This window comes from Bison bison, unplaced genomic scaffold (genome assembly GCF_000754665.1).
Source record: "Bison bison bison isolate TAMUID 2011002044 unplaced genomic scaffold, Bison_UMD1.0 scf7180017864373, whole genome shotgun sequence".
In the NCBI taxonomy this organism is placed as follows: domain Eukaryota; kingdom Metazoa; phylum Chordata; class Mammalia; order Artiodactyla; family Bovidae; genus Bison; species Bison bison.
In genome coordinates, this window is record NW_011494945.1 from 11,486,600 (window position 1) to 11,498,376 (window position 11,777).

The 11,777-nt window shown below is 35.4% G+C and overlaps 1 non-coding gene across 1 annotated transcript; it reads left to right on the top strand.

Moving 5' to 3' along the window:
• Nucleotides 1-3,145: 3,145 nt before the first annotated feature.
• TRNAC-ACA lies at nucleotides 3,146-3,217 on the top strand. The gene has a single exon. It is a non-coding gene; the product is annotated as a tRNA-Cys (tRNA).
• Nucleotides 3,218-11,777: the final 8,560 nt, after the last annotated feature.

Here is an 11,777-nt window from a genome sequence, read left to right on the forward strand (position 1 = left end):
TTAAGGGAACAGTGGCTTTACTGGGCTTAGAAGGGCGGCTAGCTAAACATTATATTTTCTCATCTCTCCTACGGGTAGGGGTGAATAATGAGACATAAACAGGAGTAACTGGGAAGACTTGTGAGAGCACTCATTTGAAGGAAGCTGAGTCATCTAGGAGGATGCCCTCATTTTCCCTTTCTTTCTCCTCCTCCTTTGGAACACAAAAATGAGAGATGAGCCTTCAGCATCTTGCAACATTGAGGTAGCCTTTTGGCTTAGATGGTAAGGAATCTGCCTGCAATGCAGAAGACCTGGGTTCTATCCCTGGGTCAGGAAGACCCCCTGGAGAAGGGAATGACAACCCATTCCAGTATTCTTGCCCGGAGAATTCCTTGGAAAGAGGAGCTTGGTGGGCTGCAGTCCCTGGGGTCACAGAGAGTTGGACATGACTGAATGGCTAACACTTTCACACTTTCACTGAGTAAAGAAGCCATATGCTAATGATAGATACACAGAAAAAGTGAAGGATGCTGAGGAGGGCGGGAACTGACATTGTGCAATAGTCAGAGTTGACTGCTTGTCTTTAGATTTCTCTAAGGGTAAAAAACAAAGTCTTCTTAAAACTACTATTATTCTTAGTTTCTACAACCAAACATAACTCATAAGTGATGCATTTGCCAATTAAGAATATTGCTCAGTTGTAAAAAAATCAACATGGATAGTCAAGTCAAAAGTGAATAGTGGCTACCTAAATCTGAATCTTTCACTAATCTTCCTCTAAATCCTAGAAGTCAATAAGAAAAAATAAATTCTTACATTCCCATACCTCCATTGTGAGTAGAAGACAAAGAATATTATCCCTAATTACAAAAATAAATAATTTCTAGCCAAACCTTTCTTGAATTCATGGTGAAGCCTTAGAATAGGTAACACAAGAGAGAATTAAGTTAAAATTACCTCCTTCAAGGAGAAATCCACGAGTATGAAGGTGATAATAAAGAATTTGTAGATCAAAGTACTGACTATTAGAAAGGACATAAAATAGAGGACTTGGAGGAGCAGTGTAAGTAAAGCAACATTTTGTGGAGAGAAAATGGTAAAAAGGAAGACAAGTAGCATTTGGAGACTGAATGATAATGGGAAAAGGACATAAAAGAAAAAATTTAAGATCTTGCAAAAGAAAAGAAACCAAGCTATTTCCTAGTAACTCCCCAAAAGCTGTCTATAAAGAAACTGCATCTAATTGCATTCAAAGAAGGGGTCCCAAATTAGGATTCTTTGTTTCAGGTCCAAATTTTAATCCTATTTATGAAATGCATAGGCACAAGCAACATTTATTTATACTAAGCTTCTATCAAGCAAAAAACAGAAAATAAAAAATTTCATCTCCTATAAAATTAAATATGAAAAAAAGAAACCTCTAACAACCATTCCAAACTGATTCATATATCTTCAAACCAACAACTGAGAATAAGCAAAACAAACAAATGCATGGAAAAATACTTCATCAGAAATAAACGTAAAAACAGAAGTGAATGGAAGAAAAAAATAAGAGTTGATTAAATTCAGAAATAAAAAAATAAAACCCTTTTCAGAAATAAAGACTCAATTACACAATGCTCAAAGGGGATATGGATTAAAATAACAATTTAGTAAGGAGCCTTGAAGTGAACTACAAAAATAACTGAGGAAATGGGAATGATTTAAAGAAAATAAGAGGGAAAAAATTGAAATGGAAGACAAGCCAAAACTATATAATAACCTGAGTCTCTGAAAAAGATAGAGTAATAGAATCCAATTAATATTTAATACTATAATCCAAAAAAAAAGTTTCCAAAAAAAAATAGAAGACCTATATCAACATATCAGAAAAATCCTATGCTGATCTGAGATAATTTTAACTTTGTTCCATCAATGTATCGATTCTTGTGTCAATAACACAAAACCATAACTACTATATTTTTATAATAAGTATTAATGTCTGATAATATGACTACATTGTGTGGTGCTTCATTGCTTTTGCTATTTTATGCCCTTGGCATTTCCATATAAATTTTTGAATTGGCCTTTCAGTTTTCACAGTAAAACTTATTGGAGTCTTATTGGGTCTCATTGAATCTATTCATCAACTTGGTGAGGATGGATATATTTATAATATAATATTGAGCCTTCCAAACCATGAATATGATATATCATTCTAATTTCTCTCAATGATGTTTTGTAGTTTTCAGAGAATGATATTTAATGTCTATACTTTAAAAATAAATATATAAAATATATTTTAAGTACTTTTCTCTTTAAAATACAAAAGATTGAGAGACTGAGTTTATTACAGACAGAGAGTATAATGGAAGTTAGTGATGATAAGATAAAGGCATTCATCATCCATTTCTTCCTTGAGTGTAAAATTGAAGGATTTTGAGCATTATCAAAAATATAGTCTTTTGCAACCTAAATTTTAATATATATTTCATATATATTTTAATATCTAATACCAAGCATGGTAAAATATATAAAATATCCTATGTTCACATGTATCAGTGAATAATTTTGTTGTATAATTAAAATAATATTCCATTACATCACTGATGAAATACAATGCATTAAACTTTGTATTCTTATAAATGTTTTAGGAACTGTACAAGTTTCCTAGGGCTGCCTTAACAAAGTAACACAAGTTGGGCAGCATCACAGAAACGTATGTTTTCACAGTTCTGGAGGCTAGAAGTCTGAGATCAAGGTTTGCTCAGAGCTGCTTTCTTCTGAGGCCTGTAAATGAGAATCTGTTCTGTGCCTCTGTCCCAGCCTCCTATGCTGTGCTGACAGTTTTGTTATTCCTTATTTTGTAGGTGCATCACCCTAACCTCTGCCTTCATATTTACAAGTCATGTTTCTTGTATGCTTGTGCATGTCCAAATTTCCAATTTTTATAAAAAACAAAAACAAAAAAACAGTAAATATTTTGGGGCCCTACTCTATCCCATTGTGGCCTCATCTTAACTCAAAGACCCTATTTCTGAGGTACTAGAGGTTAGGACTTTAGAATATAAATTTGAGGGGCATGCCATTCAACCCCTAAAAATAATTTGTTCTGTATTGTAAATGTTTTTGGCATACAATTTTAAATATTTATTTAAAACCCCTTCTTTATCCTGCATGGACTTCCCTGGTGGCTCAGATGGTAAAGCGTCTGCCTACAATGCAGAAGATCCAGGTTCAATCCCTGGATCGGGAAGATCTCCTGGAGAAGGGAACAGCAACCCACTCCAGTATTCTTGCCTGGAAAATCCCATGGACAGAGGAGCCTGGTAGGCTACAGTCCATAGGGTCACGAAGAGTTGGACACGACTAAATGACTTCACTCACTCTCTATCCTGCATGAGTGTGTGCTAAGTCACTTCAGTCATGTCTGACTCTTTGTGACCCCATGGACTGTAGCCCACCAGCCTTCTCTGTCCATGGGATTCTCCAGGCAAGAATTCTAGAGTGAGTTCCCATGCCCTTCTCCAGGGGATCTTCCCCACCCAGGGATAAAACTTGCATCTCTTACCTCTCCTGCATTGGCAGGTGGATTCTTTACCACTAGCACCACCTGAGAAGCCCTAACATGGGAAAATATCAGGAAATTCGCACATCTGTCAAATGATGTTAGGAAATGCTGCTCTGTGTGACAGTGAATTGTCCTTTTTTCTCTTCCCTTAAAAGTTTACATTCCCTTATAGAATAGGAGGTTACTTACTTAATATCTTATTTTACTTTATAGTTAAGTTGAATATATTGCTTTTCCTTATTAGTCAAGAAATTTTGGAAGCTATGCACAATTTTACTTTTAATTTAATGCCAATGTGTTGCACATAGTGAGTGTTCAATAATTATCTCTTCAATAATTGAATAAATGACTAAAGGTGATGGTTTCAAAAAAGAACTAATGAAACTTCACATTGCTATCATTGACTCTTTTTTCTTTTTGATGTACCATTTATTTTATTCCCATAAACATCCTTTGTTTGAGAGGTATCTTTTATTTCAAACGATGGAACAAAGGTTGTTAAGTAGATATGTAGAAATCACTGCACCTTCCACTATATTGTACTCCAGGGTGAAATGTAGCATCTGCTCTACAGTGAACAGCATGGCCCCAGAAAGATTCCATCACCCAGGAGGAACATCAAATCTGACTGGAAGCATAGTGGCTCAGATTTAGGATGGTCAAAATATAATTACCCAAAGATTAATTTGACCAGGAAAGGAGAATTAAGCTAGTTTGCCAAGAAATTCATTGACTCTTTTGGGACAGCAGTAAACTATCCCTTTATCAGTTAGTAGAGTACAAAGTGATGTGCCACATAATAACAGGGGAAAGTATTTCTGGAGCTCTACATTTTATAAAAAATATTTGAGGTTGTAGATTTAGTTTTTAAAGATGGGATTTTCTCCCGTCATTCAGATTGCAAAGGGAGAGAAGTGGAAATAAATTTGTCATCCCATTTAGTTTCCAGGATGTTAAGACTGTCTTATGATCCTTTTGCAAACATTGTACTTAAGAAGTATGCAATATTTCACTTTTATATTTTTAGCAATGTGCTATATCAAGCCATCACACTTATTCAAGGGAGAAGATGGACCTTTGTGAAAGGGAACAGTCTCTGAGCGTGTCAGTAAAGAAAAATACTTTGGTGTAGTGGTTCTTAAAATTTTACAACTAAATATCCCCAAAGCAAAGGATAATACAAATCCCCAGGGTCAATTAAGAATCAGCCAAGCAACTTTAAGGTCATAGCTTTTATATTTTCCAGTTTATGAGAAGTTTGTGTCATATGCCAGAATAATTTTTTTAGTGTTAAAATATATCTTCCCAATTTTTATCAAAATGATAGTCTAGGAAGAGGCACTTATTTTGTGGATTTCAGGAAACTAGTGTGTCTTTCATATTTTAGTTTAAGATAGCAAAATTAGTAAAAGTCACCCCGTCTTTCCTTCAAATGTCCGAACAGATGTTTTCCAGGGCTCACAGGAATAAGCACTTTGCTCACTGAAGGAGATAACAAGTGGAGTCTCACCCAGTAATTTAAATTGTTATTTTTCATTTAAAATTTTTTGGCGAGAACTTATGGTTTATCCTGAAAAGGGAAAATGTATTTCATTCACTTGTATTTTGTAAATATCTTCCCCTAGTCGTTTCCCTTTAGTTTTGTTTTTAAAGTATAGATATTTTAACTTACTCTATTGTTAAATCATTGATCTTTTTTTTCCTCAAAGGAAAGTTTTTCTCAAAAGTTATATATATATATTTAAATATTTAAAAATATACATGTTTTATGTATACATATGTTTTAAATTACATATGTCTATGTTTTAAACTTTAAATATATATATATATACACACACACATATGAGTTTTAAGTATTTAAGTATACCAACCTAGAATTCTTTTATTTCTAAAGATTGTTCCCTCATTTGCTAGTTTTTTTAAAGTGAGCTAGTATCACCAAGAAGCACAATGTCAATATGAGGATTAGGGGAATAATAATAGCCCCCTGGGCTGCATTTCCCTGGAAAGAGCAAATAAACAGATCTAAGTAATGAGCTTTGTCACTGATCATCCCAAAGTTTCAGTCAACGTGTTCTCTGAGATTCCAGAACAAGAGTTGAAGGGAATATATTTAGGAACATGTTGACTTCCTAGGAAAATTGAGAGCAAGTCTTAGTCACTGGTTCCCAATCAGTTAGTGCCACTGCAACAGAGCCATTTCCTTTCCTTCACCTAACAAGCCCTCCAAGCACCAGTCTTAACATGTCTCCAAAGTCTTTCTGACTTTCTCAGAAACTTCTATTCAAAATAGATCATCCAGTGCTCTCCACACAAACGTCACATTTTCCCTTGTTCATCCCACAGGTCTTAAAGTTCTTTTGGCTGATGAAGTTCCTAACCAGCTTGGAATAGCTCCTTATCTAGGTCTTTCCAATTCCACCTATCAAAAATTCAATCTGTTGAAGGCAAAGTTCAGAATGTTATCTCTTTCATAAAACCTTTCTTAGTATCACCAGTAAGATGAGGTCTTTACCTCTCCTAAAGCTAAACACAAGTATTAATATCTGTACTACAGACTATTTTTTCACTATAATTATAATTACATTGTGACTTTTGCATTTGTCCCTTTTTAATTGCTTATGGTTATAGAAAAATGTTTTCTAAACTTTTCTACCTGGACACAGCAGCACATTTTACACAATATTTGGAATTCCAGATTAAAGTGCTTGAAGTAAATCCATTTATGTAAAATTCAAGAAAATGCAAAACATAGCCACAGAAAATAGCTATCTGGGGATAGAGGTTGGAGGAACTCAGGAGAGAATGGGTAGAGAGGGGTGTAGCAGAAGGGGTTACAAAGGGACATGACGATTTTAGAGACAACAGATATATTTGCTATCTTAGCTTTGCTGATACTTTATGGGTGTATATATATAATATATATATATATATCAGAATTTATCATTTAAATACCTATCATTTATTGCCAATTGTACTTTAATAAAACTTTTATCAAGCTGATATTTGTGCCACAAAGAAAAGCGTGCTCTGTGAGAGATCTTTAGGATAATAAGCGAAGGCTCTTTTGGGGATAGCTATGAAGTCTAATTCTGATGGATGAGAAACAACTGAATTCATGAAATTCTGGAGAAAAGATTTACCCAGATAGAAGAAACAGCTGCAAAATTGTAAAGAACTTGGAGTATTAATGAAAATAAATGGAACAGGAAAAATCAGGAGTGGGAGGGTGACAAGAAATGTGGTTGGGATGGTAAGAGTTCCTCCAGGTAGAGTTTGGATTTTATTTGAAATAAAAGGGGAATTACTAAAGGATTTTAAGCAAGAGGTTGTGAGACATAATCCTAGTTATATGTTAGAAAGATGTCTTTCTCTGAGATATGTGGACAATAAATGCATGTATCTCTGTGTCAAGTGGGGATAGGGGATTGAGAATGGTCAGTTTAGTTTATTTTGGTGGCTCAGTCATGTCCGACTCTCTGCAACCCCATGGACTGCAGCACTCCAGGCCTCCCTGTCCATCACCAACTCCCGGAGCTTACTCAAACTCATGTCCATAGAGTCAGTGATGCCATCCAACCATCTTATCCTCTGTCATCCCCTTCTTCTCCCACCTTCAATCTTTCCCAGCATCAGGGTCTTTTCTAGTGAGTCAGTTCTTCGCATCAGGTGGCCAAAGTACTGGAGTTTCAGCTTCAGCATCAGTCCTTCTAATGAATATTCAGGACTGTATTTCCTTTAGGATTGACTGGTTGGATATCCTTGCAGTCCAAGGGACTCTCAAAAGTTTTCTCCAACACTACAGTTCAAAACCATTAATTCTTTGGGGCTCAGCTCTCTTTATAGACCAACTCTCACATCCATACATGACTACTGGAAAAACCATAGCCTTGACTAGACAGAACTTTGTTGGCAAAATAATGTCTCTGCTTTTTAATATGCTGTCTAGGTTGATCATAGCTTTTTTTCTAAGGAGCAAGTGTCTTTTAATTTCATGGCTGCAGTCACCATCTGCAGTGATTTTGGAGTCCCCCGAAATAGAGTCTGTCACCGCTTCCATTTCTTCCCCAACTATTTGCCATGAAATGATGGGACCAGATGCCATGATAGTAGTTTTCTGAATGTTGAGCTTTAAGCCAACTTTTTCACTCTCCTCTTTCACTTTCATCAAGAGGCTCTTTAGTTCTTCTTTGCTTTCTGTCATAAGGGTGAGAATGGTGGTAGCAATTAAAGTATTGATAGAAGCACAAAGAACAGGTGTCCTAGTGAAATGAGAAACTATGTGCCTGGGTTGGGGTAATAGTGTGGAGGGGGAACTGTGAATCAATTCCAGGTATATTTTAAAGATAGAAATCAAGGCACTTGTAAATGGTTTTAATAAGTGAGAAATCCAACAAAGAGAAGAATAAAGCATTGTGATTAAGTTCCTGGCTCTAACCCACTAGATAAAAGTAGGTTGCACTTACTGAGATGGAGAAGGCTGCAGGAGAAGTTGGGTTCTAGTGGAAAAATCAGAGTTCTTATTTGGATGTGTTATAATTCAAATGGCTGTGAAATGTTCAGGCAGAGGTATACAAGGCTCTGGGAATTACAAGGAAGGTTTAGGCTGGAGATTAACACACACACACACACAAAACCGCAGTTTAAATTGTTTGAAGAATGTCCCTCCTTCATCTCACTGGGAATATTCTCCAGGATGAGCGTGGGTTTGTAGATGTGATTCTGCTGATTTGAGAACAGTCTCAGTCCCTATGTACCTCTCTCAGTGCAGGCATCTTGCCAGACTTTGATATCTTACTTGTGTAAAGATTCATGTTGTCTTCGTAATAACAGATCCTAAATACTATCCAAATATTTTATTTGGCTATCAAAGAACAGCAATCTCTGTCAGTTTTGGGAGAATAAAAGGTGATATGTTGTTCTCTAAGGAGGTGACTTCCCAAAGAATTCTCAAGGGTAATTTTGACTAGCAATGCTTTGATTCTGATTCTCTTTCAGAAAACAAAACCAGAAACTTAAAGGGATATAAATGGATCATCAGTACATTGATATTATTTAAGGCCAAAGAAATAAATGGAATTATCCAGGAGAGAGAGAAAAGATGCCCTAAGTTTAGCCCTAGCAAATTCCATCATTTAGGAATCCCATTCAGGAAGAGGGACTAGCAACAATGACTGATCAAAAGTAGGCCAATGGGGTAGGAGGAAACCACAGTGCATAGTGTCAAAAACACAAGACAATAAGGTTATGAGAAATGATCAACTGTGCCAAATGTGGCTGGAGGTGGAATAATATGTAAAACAGACTATGTTACATTCATTTTACACCCAGGACCCAGCACAGAACCTGGCACTCAATAAGTTTTTTTGCTTAAATGTTGTAACATCCAGTCATATACTCCATGAGCGAATATGATGAACCATGGTTTATTACTGTAGGAATTTTTATGCTACTTGCCCTGCTGAAAAATAAGCAAATTCATGTAGATATCTATACAGCACTATATCTCAAACTACTGTGACAAAGTATGTGGCTTTGGGGAATTTTATTGCAGCATGACTATCAGTCCAAAATAATCCAGTCACTATAATTAACTACTGCATTTTTATTAGATTGTGACTAGTCCCTTTGCTCTGAGTGTGAGAAAACTATTTGCCAATACACATTTAAAAAAAGAGAAGTGGGGGGGAATAGAGGCATAAAGTGCAAGCTGCTCAGTATTCCAATCAGTTGGATGAGTGGTGAGGACTGATCTATGTGTTATCTAATTTCAGAAGGCTGCAAGTACAAGGCAGTATTTAGATATGCTCTAGAAATACTATTTCAAAAGCTTTGAAATTCTTGTCACTGAGATCTATTTGTAGAAATATTACTCCATTTTGAATAGTCTGGTAGGATATTGGTATATTTCAGTAATGCTGGAAAAAGAAAAACAAGATAAATAAGGTTTCAGTTATTTAAAAATACACACATACTAACAAAAAATAAAGCCCCAATTCCCCTTTCTTGGCCAGGATAATTGATCTTTCTATAAGGTAATTCCTAAAGGGCATCTTCCTTCAGTATTTCTCTTGATTTATAACATCTTTTCTATTAAATATTTTTCAAGCAGGGCCAATCTGACTGTTGAATGATTGACAGGGTTTAAAACCTTTGCTAAGACATCAGGCTCAAAGTTCTAAGATTGTGATAGATCACAGAATAAAGTTGTTATGAAGGAATTTAAAAATATAAACCAATAAGCTAGACCTAAGTAAGATGTAGGTCTGCCCAGTTATAATTTTCTTGGTTCAGAGTAATGTTCCATCATTCTAACTTTGGAAGCTTGGATTTTACTCTTCTTATAGGAAGTTTTATTCCTAATTTGTATTAAAATAGACATTGAATATCTAATGATATTTTTTTCATGGAGTCATGTAGATTTGTTTCATGGAGCAGTATAGATTTTAGTTTTATTATTTATTTTTCATTGAATAAATTTGAAGTGTAATACTGTATAAATTTAATGTATACCGAATGTTGCTTATATACATTTATATATTGTAATACAATGGCTGATAAAGCAACATTTATAAATTACAAATTATAGCACAATGTTGTCTATATTCATTTACTGTGCATTAGGTCTCTATGGCTTATTTTCTGCTCTTACAGATGTGTACTGTTAAACACCATCACTCTTAATTTCCCTGCCCTGTACCCTGGAGATGACCATTTTACTTCTGGGTTTTTCATGTTTAACTCCTAAAAATTCTGCATGTTAGTGATATTATACAGTACTTGTCTTTTTCTTTCTGGTTTATATTGCTTAGCATAATGCACTCAAGGTCAATCATTGCTGTTAAAAATGGGAGGATATCCTCTTTTCTCATAGTTGAACAATATTCCATTGTGTGTATATACCACATCTTTTTTATCCATTCATCCATTGATGGGCATTTGTCTTTTTTTTCCCCCATAGCTTGGTTAGTGTGAATTATGTTCCAATGAACAAAGGAGTGCAAATATATCATCAAAATCTTTTTCTTTCATTTTTGAGTGGTATATACCTAGAAGTGGAAATGCTGGATCATATAATAGATCTATTTTTTAAATTTTGAGAAATTTCAACATTTCTTTCAAGATGGTAGTACCAATTTACATTTCTACCAAGAACATATCAGGGTTCTCCTTTACCACAGCCTCAGCAGCCCTGTTGTCTCTTGTCTTCCTTGTGCTAGCTATTCTGACAGATTTGAGCTGATATCTCATCATGCTTTCCCCTTGCTTTTCCCTGCTGATTAGTGATGTTGAGCATCTTTTCATGTGTCTGTTGGCCATTTTGAGTCATCTTTGGAGGAATGTCTGTTCAGTTCATCTGCCATTTTAAATATAATTGTTTGTTTCTTTTTGTTGTTGTTGAGTTGACTGAGTCCTTTGTATATTTTGGATATTAGCCCCTTATTCAATATATGGTTTGCAAAAATCCCCCCCCACTTCACTTTTGGTTGTGCAGTGTGGCATGTAGGATCTTAGTCCATGACCATATATCGAACCCACATCCCCAGCCTTGCAAGCACAGAGTCTTAACCATTGGACCACCAGGAAAGTCCCCATTCTTTCATTCTGTAGATGGTCTTTTCATATTGTTATTATTATTATTATTGTTTTTTGCAGTGCAGAAGCTTTTGAGTTTGATGGAGTTGGATTTGTTGACTTTTTTTTATTACTCACGCTTTTGGAATTATGCCTCCAAATTATTGCCAAGACTAATATTGTTGAGCTTCTTTCCTGTGTTTTTCTATGATTTTATGGAATCAGGTCTTATGTTTAACTCTTTGATCCAGTTCAAGTTAATTTTTGTGAATGGTGTGAAAAAGGGCCCAGTTATTTTTTACTCTGCATGTATCTATCTTGTCCTCTCAGCACAATTTGTTAAAATGTCTATCCTTTTGCCATTGGATATTCTTGGCTCCCTTGCTGAATACTAATTAACCATATGTGCTGTGGTTTAATTCTGGGCTCACTTGCTATTTTTATCGGGACAGTATTGAACCTGTAGATGGTTTTGGGTAGCACGGCCATTTCAACAATATTAAATTTTCTAATCCACAAATTTGGAACCTCTTGATGAAAGTGAAAGAAGAGAATGAAAGTTGGCTTAAAACTCAATTGAAAAAAAGAAGATCATGGCATCCAGTCCCATCACTTCATGGCAAATATGGGGAAACAATGGAAACAGTGACAGACTTTATTTGGGGAGGGG